The sequence below is a fragment of the Ovis canadensis genome, chromosome 26 (genome assembly GCF_042477335.2).
Source record: "Ovis canadensis isolate MfBH-ARS-UI-01 breed Bighorn chromosome 26, ARS-UI_OviCan_v2, whole genome shotgun sequence".
Lineage (NCBI taxonomy): Eukaryota > Metazoa > Chordata > Mammalia > Artiodactyla > Bovidae > Ovis > Ovis canadensis.
In genome coordinates this window covers 32513170-32533206 of record NC_091270.1, presented here as the reverse complement: position 1 = coordinate 32533206, position 20037 = coordinate 32513170, and the positions used below count along the sequence as shown (strand labels likewise).

General features: G+C 41.4%; 1 long non-coding RNA gene across 1 annotated transcript in view; it reads left to right on the top strand.

Annotated features, from left to right (window-relative positions):
* The window catches only part of LOC138431097 (uncharacterized), a 349361-nt gene that overhangs the window by 316614 nt on the left and 12710 nt on the right, over positions 1-20037 (top strand). Inside the window, exon 4 of the long non-coding RNA XR_011253529.1 lies at positions 2792-2968. This is a non-coding gene — a long non-coding RNA (uncharacterized lncRNA). The remainder of the gene's footprint in view (positions 1-2791; positions 2969-20037) is intronic.

The window sequence follows — 20037 nt, the reverse complement described above, 5'->3', positions numbered from 1 at the left end:
CAGGACCCAGCCAGAGCAAAAAGCTACTTCCTTGGTAGGATGGCTGCCTACTTGCTAAGTCACTTCAGTTGTTCATGTCCAACTCTTTGCAACCTGTCCTTCCTAAGTTTTAAAAAAATCTAAAGCTTTTCTTGTTTATATTTTCAATCTTATGAAAGTATTAGTTGCTCAGTCATGATCGACTCTTTGCTATCCCATGGACTGTACCCCACCAGGCTCCTCTGTCTGTGGGATTCTCCAGGGAAGAATACTGGAGTGGGTTGTATGCCCTCCTCCAGGGGATCTTCCTGACCCAGGGATTGAACTCACCTCTCTTATGTCTCCTGCACTGCAGATGGATTCTTTACTGCTGAGCCACCAGGGAAGCCCCTTCATATCTGTAGGATGGGACTGCTGCTAAGAGAGGAAGTTACCGTTGCTTTCCTTGCCAGAAACCAGCAGGTTCTGGAGTCGCCTTCTTCCTTCAAGCATCCTAACCCTCTCGGCATCCAAGCCAGGAAATGGCACCGCTAACACTTTTTTTTTGAACTTCACACTTACCTCTTCATGATTTCATTGTTTATGCTTCCAGAAGAGTTGAGGGAAATAAACTAACACATCGAAAATAATTAAAAAGCAGCATCGTATTACACATTGATGCAGGGTATAGCTAAATACCAGAGTAAGCACGGAATTAGAAAGTTGAGTGTGTAAGGACCAATGTGTTTGAGAGAATGCTTGATCTTTGAATTGAGAGAGTTCCCTGGAAATCGGTGAAGGTGAACGCAGGTGAAGAGGAGTGTGCGTGCTGAGAACTCAAAGCCTGTGCGGTTTGATGGGGAGGACGGAGCCAGATTGGACAAGGTGTGGATCCACCACCAGACAGAGGCGTTTGGGTTTGATCATGCAGAAAATATGAAAAACTCAGATGTTTTTGAGTGGTAAAAGCCTGACAAAGAGCCTTAAGGCAGCGTTAACTCTCAAAGTCTCAGTTTTTCAATGTGTAAACATTGATGTGTTTGTGCACTCATATATTACAAATATATCATGCAAGGAAAAATGTGTTTGAGGCAGGAAATAAACAAATGTATTATTGACATTCTTAAGTGAGACTCTCAATCGGCATTAACATTAAAAACATAAATCCTTCTTTTCAAAGTTTGCTTATAATCCTTCCATCTGCGTGTTAGTCCTGGCAACAGCAAAGACAGCTCCATCTACAGCATGGAAACAACACAGGTAAACAGCACCGGAGTTGCTGTGACCGAGAATGCAGGTGAAATGCACACTGGCACAACTTGGCTTTTGGTTTAGAATTCTGTTCTTAACTCTGAAGTCCTAAAATGCACAGGCTAAAGAAATCCCATCTAGTGGGATTCACTAGGCAGTGTAGGATAACTTCCTGTCCACGGAAGCTGTGGCAGATGCTGGCTTCCCAGAGGGGAGGCTGGATAGCACACTCATGGATGCTGAACCAGATTCGGGACCATGCCAAGCAGAGGGTGATGAGGCATCAAGTTATGTGCAGGCCAGCAACCAAAGGCACCGTATCACATCGTGAGGGCTGGCTAACCATTGTGTTGATGAACGAGGACTCTGGCCCCAAATACCAAAATGGAAGTGATTTTCTAGAAATCTTGCTTTATATTCATATTACTGCATCTCTCAGGGTTTCTAAAATGCTCAATAAATTTTTTCTGTACAAATACATTTAAAAAGTTACAATTGGATGGCATCTTATAAAAACATCATGCATACTATGTATATATTTTTTAATTAATTTCTTATACAGTTGTTAAAACAAATTTTTGTAGCTTACTTACTTAATACACCTGAGATTAAAATGCTTAGAATGCTTTCTGTTTTCCCTGTACTCAAGAGGACAACCAGAATTCGTGTTCTCAAATCAAGGCAAAAACATCTTGGAGACAGTATGATTATTATGTGAGTTTTCCCTTTTAGTGCTCCTTTTAAAAGCTGCAGTTCACCTTTAAAAATTAAAGTCCACTGACATGCAGAATGATCATAAAATAGATGTTTCATTGTTAGGGTGGAAAGTTTCTATAATTGGGTTTTAATTAAGTTATTTTAAATGGATATTTCAAAACCTGAGTGGGTGTGTTAATAACGTGCTAATATATGCAGGTGGTAATGTCTTTTCTCCTATTGATTGTGAGTGAATCACGCTTTTATCAAGATTTGCCCCTGTCATTTCTTCCTCAACACCCTCCTTTTTTCTCTTCCCTGCATAGGCATTCAGGTGGCAACCTTGAAAATACTCCCAACTAGGAGACAAAGCTGTGAAGCCCCATTCCCAGGCTTCAAGTAAAACTTCCACTGTTTACATCTTTATATATTCTGTCCACGTTAAATTTTGGATGTCAGACGGCATAGTTGCTTCGAAAGGAAGCTGTGGTGTGTCCTCCGAAGGGCAGGCACAGGAGCCATTGCTTTGACCACTGATCCTCTAGCTTTCCTGACTCACTGGAGGGGAGCAGCGAGCAGGTGGATCTAGGAAGTCTGCTTGCTTCTGAAAAGCCAAGTCCGTCAGTCGCTCCTCCTGCTTTCATTCCTGGGAACTCGGGATTCTAACTCAGGGTAGCACACAGGCTCTCTGGAGCATAGCTGGAGATGAGATTTGGATGAATTAAGAAGACTGCCCTCTCCCAAGAGTGCCCCCTGGCTGGCCCACACAGCCCACCTTCTGACTCCAAAGTAGGTTTGGAGTAAGGCTTGTGTAACAGGCTGCAGTTCCTCTAGCAGGCTGAGCAGACTTCAGTTCTGACACACAGTTGCCATCTGATTGTCTCAGGTGCTGTGATGAGCCCCCATCCCAGATGCCCACTGTGACCCAGCCTCCTTGTTCCCGGGGCACAGCTCCCATCTGCGTAGCCCTCTCACACTCCAGCCGTCGTCTTATGATTTGTCTTCAGCATCATGTGGCTTCTATGTGCTCAAGCTTGAGGCGCTGGAGAGCTTTCAAGAAAAGGTAAGACATCTATGAGTTGGATATATGTCGTCATGGATATTTTCTTTTACTTTATATAGGGTCAGGAGGACGGGAAGTCGCCATAGTACTCTTTAAGCCACTGGCCCAATTTGGGTGGTTTGAGGTAATATCAATATATTCCATTTTCATGCCTAGATGCTACACTGGCATCAGTATATTTATGATAGAAATATACTGATCTGTAGAAATGAATTAGATGACGACAGCCTCAGAATAAAGGGGGGAAAAGTGTTATTTTGGATTTAAGTTGCAAACGTTAGAATATCATGTGTAATTTCAGTAGCACAATGTACTATGCTAGCTGGTTTGCTAAAATGGCACCAGGAGCTAATGGTAGCGGCATGTGGAGCTAATCAGATTCACATCCGTGCTCTGTTACTTCTACGACGTGTGTGCAGTTTGGACAAGCTCCTGAGCTTCTCCAAGCCTCAGTGTCCCCCGAAACGAAATGCTAATGTTGACTATCTCCTGTGATTGTTGTGAGGATTTGGTGAATTATTACGTAATTAGACAAGACTCAAGAAGTCCTACCTGTTACTGTTATTGGATCAGGCAGTAACATTTGAATGGATCCCTGTTTGCAAGAGAACTTTGCCTCAATGAAAGGCAAGTGAAACGCATGCTCAAAGAAAAGCACGTCCACTCCGCCTTCATAACAGATAAGGAGCTGGCAGATATGGCTAACGTACAGATCGAAAATGCAATTCCAACACAGTTGTGTTCTACCCAGCTTTCCGGTATCTGAGCTATTTAAACAGTGCCTTCTAAGTTGGCTTCCTTGTTAAACGTCTTGTAAATGTTTAACCCCTGAAGGGCCTTTTAAAATATGATTTTACTTATTTACTTGCCTATATTATCTTTGGCTCTGCTGGGTCTTCATTGTGTGCGGTCTTTTCTCTGGTTGTGGCAAGTGGGGGCTCCTCTGCAGTTGCAGTGTGCGAGCTCGCTCCAGTGGCTTCTCTTGATGCGGCGCACGGGCGCTCGGATGCGTGGGCTTCAGTAGTTGCGGCTCCTGGGCTCTGGAGTGCAGGCTCAGCAGTTGTGGCAAACAGGCTGAGTCGCTCCACGGCATGGGGGATCTTCCCAGATCAGGGATCGAACCCGTGTCTCCTACATTGGCAAGTGGATTCTTTACCACTGAGCTACCAGCTACCTGAAGCTGCTTTTGCAAACTTGGTTTTTGGTCTCTTATCCCCAAACTTCCCATACATACCAAGTCTATCGTACCTACTGCCCTTCTTTGATCTGTAATTGCTGTCCCCACTTTATTCTTACATCTTTGCTAAGAGTGGGGTTTAGGAACGAATATCTCCCAAAACTTCAAAACAAATATTTCAGAATCCTCAGGAAAATGCCCGTATTATTTGTATTGAAACAGCACTCACTTGGCCCCCGTGCAGAACCCATCATGGACAAAGGAATTGGAAAGTGTATTATTTAAGGTGGGCTAGAGTTCAGCTGTAAGAAACCACACATAAACAACCAGTGCAAAATGAGATGAAGTCCCTGATATTTAGTTACAGATGTAGGCGTGGTTCTCACCAGGTGGGGTCTTGCTTGGACAGAGGATGTCAGTTTCCTGGTGTTTCACAGTTTTTTTTATACCCATTCAGGAAAGACATGCCAAAAATTTACACAGATATGGGCAGACGTCTGTGCCCCTCTGGATTCTTAATGGAAACCAACAATTAACAAGGCTATACATTCAGTTAGGAGAAGAGCCAAGAGTTGTTAGCGTAGCATTGCTCATCTGTATCTCTAACCACACAGCAGCCCCGTCTCCAGCCCCCAGCCTTTGTGACTTACCCTGCCATCGTGCTGGCAATTTGATTCTGAATTTTGTCGAAGGAAATCCATTTACCCACAAAATGCCACACTCATCCAGAAAAGAAAATAACAGTAGGTGATCTTTTTACTCCAAATATGAGCCTTATGTGAGAGTTACTTGATAACATAAAGAAAAGTATGTAAACATATATATGTGTATAAATATGATGTTTATGGCTGTATGCATTGGTTTTTATTAGCTGCTGCAATAAAATTCCATGGACTGGGTGGGCTAAACAATGGAAATTTATTTTCTCAGGCTTCTAGAGTCTATAAGTTCCTGATCAAAGTCCCACAGGGTCAGAAGAGCCGTCTTGCTGGCCTGTACAGCTGTGGCCTAACATGACCTTTCCTTGTGAATGGAGAGAGAGAAAGAGTGAGAGAGACTCTTCTTTTTTTTCAATATGGCTTCATTCATTTATGCAATTTTTTTTTTTAGTTTTTTATTTTTTTAATTTTAAAATCTTTATAAAGCCACTAATCCTATCAGATTAGGGCCACACATTCATGATCTCGTTTAACCTGTGTATGCTTGCATGCTCAGTTGCTCAGTTGTGTCCGACTCTTTGCAACCGTATCACCTGTAGCCCACCAGACTCCTTTGTTTATGGGATTGTCCAGGCGAGAATACTGGAGTGGGTTGCCATTTCCTCCTCCAGGAGATCGTCCCAACCCGAAGGATTGAACTCATGTCTCCTGAGGCTCCTGCATTGGCAGGTGGATTCTTCACCACTGAGAAGCCCCTAATTACCCCCTGAAGCTCAATCTCCAAATACAGTCACATCAGAGGTTAAGGCTGGGCTTAATTATAGAAATCGGGGGGGAGTGGTGGTGAACAGTTCAGTCCATACTATGTAATCACTATAGTAAACCACTGTTATACAGATTTATTCAGAAAAGTAACATAATCTTTTATAATTAATTGTCAGGTCATCTAACATCGAAGGTCTACTCTGTAGACCTTACCAAACCCCACGTCTTTCATTTCTGGTCCTATCTCAGTAACAGGATAGCCTTTCTCATCACATTTTCTCCTGTTAAGTTCAGTCAACACACAAAGCATTATTTCAGCACTTGGTATATGAAATCAACAACCCCTCTTTTCCCATGCCAGCCAGTTCCCTACCTCATACATGCCAGTTCTGGTTTATGAGATCTGAACTTGTAGTGCTTTTATTCTTCAGATTTCTCCAGTACCTAAATTTCATGCTAAGATTCCTGGAGTTTATCCTCCCAGCCTTCTGAGATCTGAAAGCTGTACCTAAGTGCCAGCCACCTCACGCTCATAAGTGTTTGCATTTTACGTCTGAAACTCAAGTTTCACACTGCTCTGAAGGCTCACTGATTTGTCAAAGGAAAAGAGAACTTATTCACTTGCTATCATCATATTTAACTCTGTCTCCATGAGATTTTTTAGTTTCCAACCAGTTTATCCCTTCCAGTTTTCCTCTCCCACCAGCTTTCTGAGTAACCCCCGTCCTGCCACGGCAATTAGCACACGTACCCCTGTCCACCACACCTCCAGGCACATGTACACCGTCTTTCTCAGGGTATGTTCTCCCATTACTGCCAAGTAGAAACCTCTTTTCAAAAGAAACAGATTGCCTCTCATTGGCCCCTTAGCCTCCTACTCAAATATATACCCAGAAATTTTCATGGAACTCAAAAAAACCTTTGGATCAAAGTTTAATGTGTTTCCTAGTTGGCAGGCAATACAGCTTGGGATTTTTTTTTAAATTAATTTTTTATTGAAGTATATCTGATTTGTAGTGTTAATTTCTGCTGTAAAGCAAAGTGACTCAGTTATACAGATATACACATTCTTTTTTGTATTCTTTTTCATTATGGTTTGTCCCAGGAGATTGTATATAGTTACCTGTTCTATACAGTAGGACCAGCTGTTTATCCATTCTAAATGTAATAGTTTGTATCTAACTCCCAGCCTGGGGTTTTCTTAAAGATTTTTATGAAAAGTCACTGCAACTACCTTGACAGTCCTTGCAGGCCCAGACTGATAATAGAACACTCAACTCTATAGTTAGATTATGATGTAGGTTTTATGTGTCTGGGAAGTCTAAATCTAGAAACCATTTTGGATGGCTCTGAATTATTTGGGGAATAGTTTTAAAAACTTAAATGGTTCCTCAGCCACATCAAAGAGAGTATAAAAACTTATTTCTTATTAATCTCCAGGCCACTGTGACTTGGTTTAATGCCTTTCCCTTCCCGAACGTCACTCACCTGACCGCACCCCTAGCTGTAGCTGAAGGGACCCATGAGAGGTGCTTGATCTACACTGGCCCGTGATACCATTTGTTTCAGAAAAGTAGGATTGAGAGAGACCAGTCACTCTCCACGGGCCTCTTGAGCTCAAGGCGTGTAAAACTAAGATCTGCAGGGTCCTCTTCTGCCATGAAGAGAAAAATGATGGGAGCCGATGGGCAGAGAGAAACGGAGGAAGGACCAGGCAGCCCCAGAGGCAGACGGAGGATGGCTGAGAGCATGGGCTTGGTCTCCGAGGGAATTGCCAGCTGCTCTTTCCCGTGGCTTCTGAGGCCCAGCTGCTGGTTCTTCATCTGAGTTCCATGACCTTCCCTTATATGGTGAGTTGAATGGTGTTATGGTCTGAATGTTCATGTCTGCCCCCCTAAACTTATGTGTTGAAAGCTTAATCTCCAGTGTGATCGTATTTAGGGGAGGGTGGCGGGGGGTAATTAAGTCATGAGGCTGGAGCCTCATGAATGGGATTGGTGCCCTTATAAGCAGGGACAGTACAGTGCTTACCTCCTGTCTTGGCTCCTCACCGTGTGTGGACACAGCAGGAAGAGGCTGTCAGCAAACCAGGAAGCAGTTCTGGATCTGCTGACACCTTGACTTCTGGCTTCCCAGCCTCTAGAACTATAAGAGAGAAATGTGCGTCATTTAAGCCTCCCAGTCTATTGTAATTTGTTATATCAGGCCAAACCAAAGTATATGGTAACCTCCCAAGAGACATGTCAACCTAAAACCTCAGAATTGACCCTGTGTGTAATAAGGGTCTATGTAGATATAAGCCAAGATCTTGAGATGAAATCGTTTCTGGACGAGGATGGGGCTTAAATTCAGTGATGGATGTCCTTTTAAGAGACTAAAAAGGAGAACACAAAGACATAGAGAAGATGATGATGTAAAAGCAGAAATGAAGGATGGAGACACAGCTTGGAATGATGCTTAGGCAAGCCAGGGAATGGCCAGGATGGCTGGGCAGCCACGGGAGGCTACATGAGAAGCAGGTGAGGATTCTCCCCGTGAGTCTTCAGGGCCAGCGGCCCTGCCGCTGCCTGATTCTGGACTTCCAGATTCCAGAACCACGAGAGAATAAATTTCTATTGTTTTAGGTCAACTGGTCTGTGGCAATTTGTTGCAGCAGCCTTAGGAAACAGACATACCTCTTAAATCTTTTACTTCGTTCTATTTAAACTAACAGGGACAATGTTTAGCTTTAGTAATAAACAAAAGTTATTTCACTAAGACAGAGGTTTATTTATAAATAACAATTCCTTGACAAACACAATTTAAAATTATACTTATTGTAGGACAGCAAAATATTATTTTAAATAATGTTAACATATTCAACAAACTGCCCTGCAGTCCATGCTGTGCTTAGTTGCTCAGTCATGTCCAGCTCTTTGTGACCCCACAGACTGACCCCAGGTTCTTCTGTCCATGGGGATTCTCCAGACAAGAATACTGGAGTGGGTTGCCATGCCTTTCTCCAGGGAATCTTCCCAACCCAGGGATCAAACCTCCCACACCGCTGGCAGATTCTTCACCATCTGAGCCACCAGGGAAGCCCAAGAATACTGGAGTGGGTAGCCTATCCCTTCTCCAGGGGATCTTCCCGACCCAGGAATTGAACCAGGGTCTCCTGCATTGCAGACGGATTCTTTACTTGTTAGATTATGTTAGATTATGATGTAGGTTTTATGTGTCTGGGAAGTCTAAATCCAGAAATCATTTTAGATGGCTTTGAGTTATTTCAGGAATAGTTTTAAAAACTTACATGGTTTCTCAGTCACATTGAAGACAGTATAAAAACAGCTGTAGTCCATGGGGGTCTCAAAGATGCGGACACAACTTAGTGACTGAACAACAGTTTAACAAACTATTGAATCACAACAAGGAGATAGTGTATAGCGGGGACAATGACTACCCTGTAGTCACTGTTCATTCATTTGACATGGGCTCAACATCCAACGTAAATATTTTCCCTGCTGTTCTAAGATGGGAAGATCTGGCATGCATTTAATTTTTCAGTTTGTTTTCTAATTATTCATGGAAATGATAATGCCTTTTTCTTTAGTTACTGGTCACAGTGAAGTACAGCTCTATAGAGCACTAAACCGCAAACAGGAAAAAACCATCTAATGGGAAAGGGGGAAAAAGAGCCATTAGATTCCAGGGACTCTAGACCAGATTCACTCAGTCTCTTTCACAAATCAACAGGACTTTCTCTTCAGCTATGGCCCATTAATTAGCTGATCCTCTAGTATTCGGGGCTGTAGTAAGAGATTCCATCTTCCCACACGGAGACATGCAAACCTCCAAAGATCTAGAAAATAGACCAGACACTGGAACAGGACATGATTTAGTGAAACTCACTGAGATTAAAGAAAAGCTGTAAGGCCCAGAGAGGTGCTATGAATTCCCTGTAGTTGCACAATCCAGTTAATGCATTCTGACTGCTACTAAGTGCAGGACCAAGGAGGCTGCAAGACTGGGCTGCTTAGAAATGCACACGGCTCCCAAGCTAAAGAAGAAAAAACATCAAAACGAGCAAACACAAAACACTACAAGACTTTAAAATGCTATTTTGTGGTCACTGGAGGAAACTGAATCCTGCCTTCAATTCCATCCCTCTGTCCCTGAAGTGAATAAGAAAGAGAAGTTCATGTTTCTCTTGAAAGCTATGTTGTCTATTCAATAAAGTCTGAATAGTAAAAAAATTAGGTTCTGCCCTGCCCTTGTCTATATTTCTCAACTGGGTATATATTCCTGAGCAGAGTCACACATCTGCAAGTAAATTAACCCAAGAGAAAAGAAAATGGTGTTTATTTAAAGTTCAAGGCATTTCTTAAACATAAGTATTTGGTCCAATGGGTCACTGATTTCATTTTCAGAGCACTGATAACAAAATCCATATATTTAAACATTAAGAAAATAATAATAAGGAAAACCTTTTACTTGTTTTGCTTCTTCTCCATGACATTTCTTGAGGGTTTAGGCATTTGGCCCCTAATTTTATTTTTCACTTCACTGCTCTGACAGCTGAGCTGCAAAGCTTGGCATTCAAAAAAAAAAAAAATCGGTATGAGTGGTTGAAATGTATTATTTCCTTGGTTTGAGAAGGCTTGAGATGTCTGGAGACTTACTTCCCAGCCATCTTAGTTGGTTTTATTGACGATGGGTCACACAGCTTTTTGATGAAAGATGAATTGGAAAGAAAAGGAATGTAATGATCTGGTTTGGGGTCCAGTGGCGTGGAGATGCACTGGATAGCTTAGTATACACTTGAGTCCCCATCTTCTCTGCACCAGGACAAGAATGTCAATTGAAGCTCCTGGTTTCGTATTCTTGTCATTACTCAGACAGGAAAGCAGTGTTTTGTTCTCTGTAATCTTTACCATCATTTACTGCTAATCTCCTCTCAGTCCTGACAGTTGCATCTTTACCAATCAGATCATCATCCTTATCAGACAGGGCTTGTCTTAGGCTTCCCAACTGTGTGTTGTCACCTCGGCAGTCTTGCTTTTTAAATCAATTCTCATCTGGGTTCCAGCCCTTTGGTAAACAACCTTCAGGTAAGATTTTGATTCCAAGGAAATCAGAAGCTCCATTGCTGCCTTACTTTAGCCTTATCTAAGATGCTGGCTAGTATTTCTCACAGGGAAACAGTAACTTGCCCAGAAATCACTCACTTCATGGAATAAGAGTAGTGAATCGTCTCAGAATCTTTAGTTACACTGTATGGGAACCAGAGGCAAGACTCCACTGCCCTTCAAGCTCCTACAGAAACCATCCAGAGCCATTTTCTTAACCAGATTTGAAAACAAACAAACAAGCAGGCAATGCCCAGAAGTGCCTGCATTTGCTGAGTTTATAAATTGTGAATGAGTCGCGAATGTTTTGCCTTGTCGTGAAAGAGGAAAATCTAAATTTTAAATGTCTGCACCTCAAAAATAAACACAAGAAAGGATAATCAAGAGACAATAAAATGAGAACAAGTGGAAATCTTTTTTGCTTTTTCTTTTTAGCCAGTCTAATGCGGGGCTGCAGTGGGCTATGTGAGCTGGAGGGGAGCAGAGTGGGTCATAGAGCAAAGGCAGAGGTGAGGGTTGTTCCTTGGGTAGGTTGTTCCTGGAATTGTTCCATGAGGTGGCCCCAGCTTTAGAATAGTAGGCAGGCCAGGGACAGACCCCTCATCACCATAAACTTGCCTGAATGGCATTCATTGTCATTTAATGCAAAATCCTGGGAAAACACCCTCAAGACTAGGAAGGACCCACCCTCCTATTGAATTGAGGGCTAGAGACGGTCCATGTATTTTTTTCCCAGTCTCTCAGTGTGTTCTGCTTGGAATTGGGTTCGCCCAATGTTTAATGCCCCCTTGCCCTTTGAATGTAAGAACATACGTATGTTATTTATCTCTCTTCTCCAGTCTTGTATATTGCAGCCTTTCTGGGTTATTGCCATTATTTATGACTCTACTAAAATGTTAAAACTGGCTTCAGAAATGTCAAACAGAATAATGGGAATGGAGAAATCAGAGACAGAAGTCAGCTATAACCAGTCCCATCGCTCCTGCTTCTATATGGCAAGTGTGACTTATTTTCTTATTCAGAGTGCTTTTGTAGCCAAGTAAAACTTCCATTCTTTAAAATGCAAAGACATGCACTCACACACATGCACCAACTTGTCCATAGAGGTAAAAAGAGCATTTTCCTAAGATGTCAGTTTACTGAATCAAGTCTGTGTTTAGTACTATGCCAATTTTATATTAAAGGGCTTGCATGCTCTTTTTGGAGGCAATATTCAGTACAGTCCTGGGTAAGCTCATTTTGATAAGCTGTATTTGAGTTGGTAGGGAAATCTGAAAATTATTCAAAATGGAAAGAATGGAATAATTTTTACAAAGCAGTAAATACTGGTAGGTAAGGATTACAAGTCAAACATAATTGCCAAATTTCTATGATCATTGTAAGTTAAAAAAAAAAACTACAAAGAAGTAGGGAAATGGGGACTCCCCCATGTCTAATTGTGAACCTTTTTCTAACTAATCATATAATAATAGGCCTTTATGTTACCTCCATTTCATCTGTGAGAAAGAGAATTTGAATGGACAATACCTAAAGTCTTCTTTAGGGATCTTTTCATTGGAAAAGACCCTGATGCTGGGAAAGATTGAAAGCAGAAGGAGAAGGGGACAACAGAGGATGAGATGGCTGGATGGCATCACTGACTCAATGGACATGGGTTTGAGCAAGCTCCAGGAGCTGGTGATGGACAGGGAAGCCTGGCGTGCTGCAGTCCATGGGGTTGCAAAGAGTCAGACATGACTGAGCAACTGAACTGAATTGAAAGTCTTCTGACACTCAATTTTTATACTTTTAAGTCATATACAAATTTGGATTGAGAAAAATCAGAAAAGGTTCATTTAAAAATGCATGATTGTGAAAAATTCACCTATTATTTTTAATAATTGGTATTTTCTTTTAAAAATATTATCATGTTTATATGTGATAGCCTATTTCTAATTTATTGGTTTATTTTTATGTCTAATCTCATTTGGAATAGCATCAGAAATCCACAGGGTAGATGCCACTAAGCTGACTTTTAAGTTGTAAACACTGAGACATGGAAAAGTTAAGAGTAAAAAGTATAATGTATAAAGTATAATCCTGAGTTTTCTGAGTCCTTTCTTATTCTTTTAAGCCAAGCTACTGCTCCAAAGGTACAAAAGACATAAATAACTTTTTAGAGAACTATTGACTACGTCCCTAAAACACTGAGATTAATTTCCGTAAATTCGAGGCAGATAGCAGAAAGAAGAAAAGAAACTGAGCTCCGAGAGGTTCACAGTTTCACACACACAAACCTCTCCAGTATGCAGAAGCAAGAGTGAGAGCGGACTGGCACTAATGTCGATTATGAATGTGTGCTGTCTTAGCTTGGTTCCCTGGAAACAGACTCTCAACTGGAGATTTGTGTGCTTGAGATTTACTGGGGATTGGTCTTGGGACTTACACATGCAGGGGAGTAAAAGAAGCAGGATTGAGCACAGGGCAAGGCTGATCCATGATGCTGTTGCAGCATGGACCTCAAATTGATCCTCCTGGGAGTTCTTGAATGGAGATTCCTACAGAGCTGTCCCTCACTGAGGCAAGGGGAACAGTCCTGTATATGCCCCTCTTTGATCAGCATTGGAGGCAGGCTTCCCTTAGGATGGAGACATAACATTGAACCAAGTGAATCCCTTCGGCCAAGGGTGATTTTCACATAAGGACTCAGCTATGAGATATCAGTACCCAGTAGTCCCAGCAGCGAAGGTATTCAGTTCTCTCCGTCCTGAAGGGAGGATCTAGGTGTCAAATGACAGCATCCACTACCCATCCCATCTCTTGGTTAAGTGTTGCCTAGCCACTAGAAGTTCAGTCCAAAAAACATTTGGAAAAATTGGAGGAAAAAATAAACGTCTCCTGAAAATCTATCATCTATCTATGATCGCCAACTCCTTAAATTCTCAAACAAGATTCCCTTTATGCATGCTGCAAATGTTAAGAGATCCTTCTTTTTGGAAAACACCAGGGACTGACCAGGACATTTTTACTCATGAAATTATTTGAGGAAAAAAAAAAAAGGAATCTAGGAGGTGACTGCTGACACTGCTTTTTTTCTTTGTGGGAGTTAGTGTGAAATAGTACAAAAGATGTAAATTTTGAAGGCAAATTTAAATCCATTAGATTCTTTGATCATGTTTATTTATCCTCATCAAAAGCATTCTTTATGTATGTGTGTATATTCAGTCCCCAAGTCGTGTCTGACTCTTTGCGACCCCATGGACTGCAGCATGCCAGGCCTCCCTGACCCTCACCATCTCCTGGAGTTTGCCCAAGTTCATGTCCATTGAATCGGTGATGCTATCCAACCATCTCAATCTCTGTCATCCTCTTCTCCTCTGCCTTGAATCTTTCCCAGCATCAGGGTCTTTTCCAGTGAGTCAGCTGTTTGCATCAGTGGCCAAAGTATTGGAGCTTCAGCATCAGCCCTTCCAATGAGTATTCAGGGTTGATTTCCTTTAGGATTGACTGGTTTGATCTTCTTGCTGTCCAAAGGACTCTCAAGAGTCTTCTGCTACGCCACAGTTTGAAAGCATCAATTCTTTGGTGCTCTGCCTTCTTTATGGTCCAACTCTCACATCAGTGCATGACTACTGGAAAGACCATAGCCTTGACCATACAGACTTTTGTTGGTAAAGTGATGTCTTTGCTTTTCAATACACTGTCTAGGTTTGTCATAGCCTTCCTGCCAAGTAGCAGTCATCTAATTTCATGGCAGCGTCACCATCTTCAGTGATTTTAGAACCCAACAAAAGGAAATCTGGCACTGTGTCTATCTTTTCCCCTTCTATTTGCCATGAAGTGATGGGTCCAGATGCCATGATCTTAGTATATATATATATGTGTGTGTGTGTATATATATATATAGTTTTTAAATATTTATTTAAATTTAATTTTATTTGAATATTTAAATATTTAAATTTAATGATTTTTTAATATTGAGTTTTAAGCTGGCTTTTTCATTCTCCTCTTTAACACTCATCAAGAGGCTTTTTATTTCCTTTTCACTTTCTGCCATTAGAGTGGTATCATCTGCATATCTGAAGTTGTTCATATTTCTCAGTCTTGATTCCAGCTTATAACTCATCCAGCCTGGCATTTCACATGATGTGCTCTATATATAAGTTAAATTAAACAGGGTGATAATACACAGCCTTGACATATTCCTTTCCCAATCCTGAACCAGTCTGTTGTTCCATGTCAGATTCTAAGTGTTGCTTCTTGATCCACATACAGGTTTCTCAGGAGACAGGTAAGACTGTCTGATATTCCCATTTCTTTAAGAGTTTCCACAGTTTGTTATGATCCTCACAGTCAAAGGCTTTAGCATAGTCAATGAAACAGAAGTAGATGTTTTGCTGGAATTCCCTTGCTTCTTCTAGGATCCGGTGAATGTTGGCAATTTGATCTCTGGTTCCTCTGCCTTTTCTAAACCCAGCTTGAACATCTGGAAGGTTTTGGTTCATGTACTGCTAAAGCCTAGCTTGAAGGATTTTGAGCATAACCTTACTAGCATAGGAGATAAGTGCAGTTGTCCGGTGGTTTGAACATCCTTTAGCACTGCCCTTCTTGGGAATTGGGATGAATATTGACCTTTTCCAGTCCTGTGGCCACTACTGGGGTTTTCCAAATTTGTGACATAATGCGTGTAGCACTTCAATAGCATCATCTTGTAGCTCGGCTGGAATTCCATTGCCTCCATTAGCTTCACTGGCAGCAGTGCTTCCTAAGACCCACTTGACTTCACACTCCACGATGTCTGGCTCTGGGTAACATACCATCGTGGTCATCTAGGTCATTAAGATCTTTTCTGTATAGTTCTTCTGTGTATTCTTGCCATCTCTTCTTGATCTCTTCTGCTTCTATCAGGTCTTTACCATTTCTGTCCTTTATTGTGCCCATCTTTGCATGAAATGTTCCTTTGGTATCTCCAGTTTTCTTGAAGAGATCTCTAGTCTTTCCCTTTCTGTTGTTTTCCTCTGTTTCTTTGCATTGTTCATTGAAGAAGGCCATCTTGTCTCTCCTTGCTATTCTCTGGAACTCTACATTCAGTTGGATATATCTTTCCCTTTCTCCCTTGCCTTTCACTTCTCTTCTTTCCTCAGCTATTTGTAAATCCTCCTCAGATAATCATTTTGCCTTCTTGCATTTCTTTTTCTTTGGGATGGTTTTGTTCACTGCCTCCTGTACAGTGTTGTAGTTCTTCAGGCACTCTATTGACTAGATCTAATCCCTTGAGTCTGTTGGTAACCTCCACTGTATAAGAAGAAGGCAATGGCACCCCACTCCAGTGCTCTTGCCTGGAAAATCCCATGGATGGAGGAGCCTGGTGGGCTGCAGTCCATGGGGTCGCTAAGAGTCAGACATGACTGAGCAACTTCACTTTCACTTTTCACTTTCATGCATTGGAGAAAGAAATGGCAACCCACTCCAGTGTTCTTGCCTGGAGAATCCCAGGGACGGGGAGCCTGGTGGGCTGCCGTCTATGGGGTCACACAGAGTCGGACACGACTGAAGCGACTTAGCAGCAGCAGCAGCAGCAGCAGCAGCAGCCACGGTATAATCATAGGGGATTTGATGTAGCTAGTCCCTGACTGGCCTAGTGGTTTTACTACTTTCTTTAGTTTTAAGCCTGAATTTTGCTATAAGGAGCTGATGATCTGAGCCACAGTCAGCTCCAGGTCTTGCTTTTGCTGAGTGTATATAGTTTATCCATCCTCGGCTACAAAGATGTAATCAGTTTGATTTCAATATTGATCATTTGGTGATGTCCATGTATAAAGTGGTCTCTTGTGTTGTTTAACAAGGGTGTTTGCTATGACCAGTGTGTTCTCTTGGCAGAATTTTGTTAGCCTTCACCCTGCTTCGTTTTGTATTCCAAGGCCAAACTTGGCTGTTACTCCAGGTATCTCTTGAGTTCCTACTTTTGCATTCCAATATGCTATAATGAATAGGACATCATTTTTTGATGTTAGTTCCAGGAGGTCTTGTAGGTGTTCATAGAACTGATCAACTTAAGCTTCTTTGGCATCAGTGGTAGGGGCATAGACTTGGGTTACCGTGATGTTGAATGGTTTCCTTTGGAAATGAACTGAGATCATTCTGTCATTTTTGAGGTTGCACCCAAGTACTGCCTTTCAGATTCTTTTCTTGATTACAAGGGCTACTCCATTTCTTCTATGGGATTCTTTCCCATACCTACTATGACTTAACAGTAGTAGATACAATGGTCACCTGAATTAAACCCACCCATTCCCATCCATTTTAGTTCACTGATTCCTAAGATGTCATTGTTTATTCTTGCCATCTCCTGCTTGATCACAGCCGATCTACCTTGACTCATGGACCTAACATAGGAATGGACCTAGATTCCTATGCAATACTATTCTTTACAGTATCGGATTTTACTTTCATCACCAGACACATCCACAACTGAGCATCATTTCCACTTTGGCCCAGCTGCTTCATTCTTTCTGGAGGTATTAGTAATTGTCCTCTATTCTTCCCCAGTAGCATATTGGACACCTTCTAACCTGGGGGGCTCAACTTTCAGTGTTATATCTTTTTGCCTCTTTTTATACAGTTCATGGGGTTCTTGTGGCCAGAATACTGGAGTGGTTTGCTATTCCCTCCTCCAGTGGATCGTATTTTGTGAGAACTCTCCACTATGACCCATTCATCTTGTGTGGCCCTACAAGGCATGACTCATAGCTTCATTGAGTTATGCAAGCCCCTTCGCCAAAACAAGGCAGTGATCCATGAAGAGGATTCTGTATATAAATTATCTAATTAACCAAGAAACATTTACAGATAACCTACTGTCTACAATATGGCACAAGTCCAGGCAATGTGAAGAAGACGAAGAATTGTAAAGCCCAGCTTACCCTTTTCTTATGTAAAAGAAGGAAGCACATGCCACTGATTCGATGGCACAGTGATTGCAACACAGAGGTGGAGATACATGGAAAATATTTGAAACGGGAATTACATGAAATGAAAAACTATGAATGAATATTATATTGAGTTGGCCAAAAATTAGTTTCGAGTTTCTGTGTTACAAAAAAGCCAGAAAGAACTTCTTGGCCAACCCAATAATATAGAGATTCCTTTGGGAATCGTGGGTAGTAAGCAAAATAGATCGAAAGTGAGATATAGCAAGATTGTAGATGGCCTTGAATCCTGACCTAATAAATAGGCTTTAAGGAAGGAATATAAGCCAATTGGCCTTCTAAAAGGCATGTAAGAAGCATGCAAAACAGATTGGATTAATGGGACAACTCAAGGGTCTGAAAATAGTCTTTGGCATTCAAGGGCAAGCTGACTTTCTCGCCTGTCAGCTTGACAGGTATGGAAAATTCGTTTTTATGAAAATAGCATATGAGATAAAAATTATCTAATTTAAACACCTGTATACATTTCATCCCTGTATTATATTTCTATGGTATTACTGTTCAAAAAAATTTCATTATGTGTTTTCTAAAAAATAGGGTACTGAGCCATCATTTTATGTCTCACCCCACAAAATACATTAATTTTCCCCAAAGCTAACCTTTTTTTCTCTAACACTTTGAGTGCGTTTCTCTAGACTATTTGAAAGTTTTCCTAATATTTTATAAAATGTGTCACCTTTGTTTCTCTATATGTTTACCTTCTATTCTGACAATCTTACATCTAGCTAGAAATCTAAACATTTCTTTCCAGTCAAGAAATATATTAAACTGCAAAAATATGATATCCAGGATTTGAACAAGACAGAACAAACCAACTTTGAGATATTCATGAACTTCAAATCATTCAAAATTCACAAATCTGTATACATTATGCTGCAGAGATTTTAACAATATATGTAATGTGACATACTGCCTGCTTTACATCTAGACAAAATAAATGCAAATGGTAATGGTTTTGTTGAATCTTTATACACATGAACATTATAAGGAATGTTAGATAGGAAATCTGTTATGAACATCAAAACAGCATCTTATATATGACTTCTGCAGTAAAGAAGCTGACCCAAATATCTGGTGGGTATGCATGATCACATCTCTTCTATTTTCTCAAGCATCTACAGTTTAGACAGTTCCAAGTAAAGAGAATATTTGACTGATTTTAATGCCATTTTCTTTCAGTCACTGCCATTTGGATATAGACCCTGCATGAATGTCGTCTTCCACCTAGCTTTTAAATATTGACGTTTCTCATGGCTAGGTGCTAAGCATTCTTTTCTTATTCATATGCACTCTGTCCCAGTTAATCTCAACCATCCCCATGAATGTAAATACTAAATATAAGCTGAGAAATACAAATTATATTAATAGCTTTAACCTCAAATGCCCCCTAGATCTAGGCTTATATCCATTTGAAATCTACAGTAAATGCCTCTTGGGCATGTCAGCTAGCTAGATTGCCCCAGATATGTCGTCTGACCTTCCCACGCATGTTCCTAGCGTGGTCATCCACATTTCAGTGAGTGGTGTCATCATTCCTGTAGTTTAGCCGAGAACCTAAGATTCACCTTTGACTCCTCCCTCCTCTCATCCTTCACATCCACTCATCAGCCTGTCTTGATGCTTCTTTCCATATAGATCTTTCCAAAAAATTTTTTCATTGGAGTATAGTTGATTTACAGTGTTGTGTTAGGTCAACAGCAGAGAGAATCAGTTATACATATGCATCTAGCCATTTTTTAGACTCTTTTTCCATATAGGCCATTACAGGGGTATTGAGTAGAGTTCCCTGTGCTGTGCAAGTGGGTCCTTCTTGCTGCTGCTGCTGCTGCTAAGTCGCTTCAGTTGTGTCCGACTCTGTGTGACCCCATAGACGGCAGCCCACCAGGCTCCCCGTCCCTGGGATTCTCCAGGCAAGAACACTGGAGTGGGCTGCCATTTCTTTCTCCAATGCATGAAAGTGAAAAGTGAAAGTGAAGTTGCTCAGTCATGTCTGACTCTTAGCGACCCCATGGACTGAAGCCCACCAGGCTCCTCCATCCATGGGATTTTCCAGGCAAGAGTACTGGAGTGGGTTGACATTGCCTTCTCCAGGTCCTTCTTAGTTATCTACTTTATATATAATAGTATGTATATGTCAGTTCCAATCTCCCAGTTTATCCCGTCCCCATCCTTATCCCTTGGTAACTATAAGTTTGTCTTCAACATCTGTGACTCTGTTTCTGCTTTGATGTTGTTGCTCAGTTGCTAAATCATGTCTGACTCTTTGCGATCCCGTGGACTACAGCATGCCGGGCTTCCCTGTCCTTCACTATTCTCCCAGATTTTGCTGAAACTTATGACCATTGAGCCAGTGGTGCTATCCAACCATCTCATCTTCTGTCGTCCCCTTCTCCTC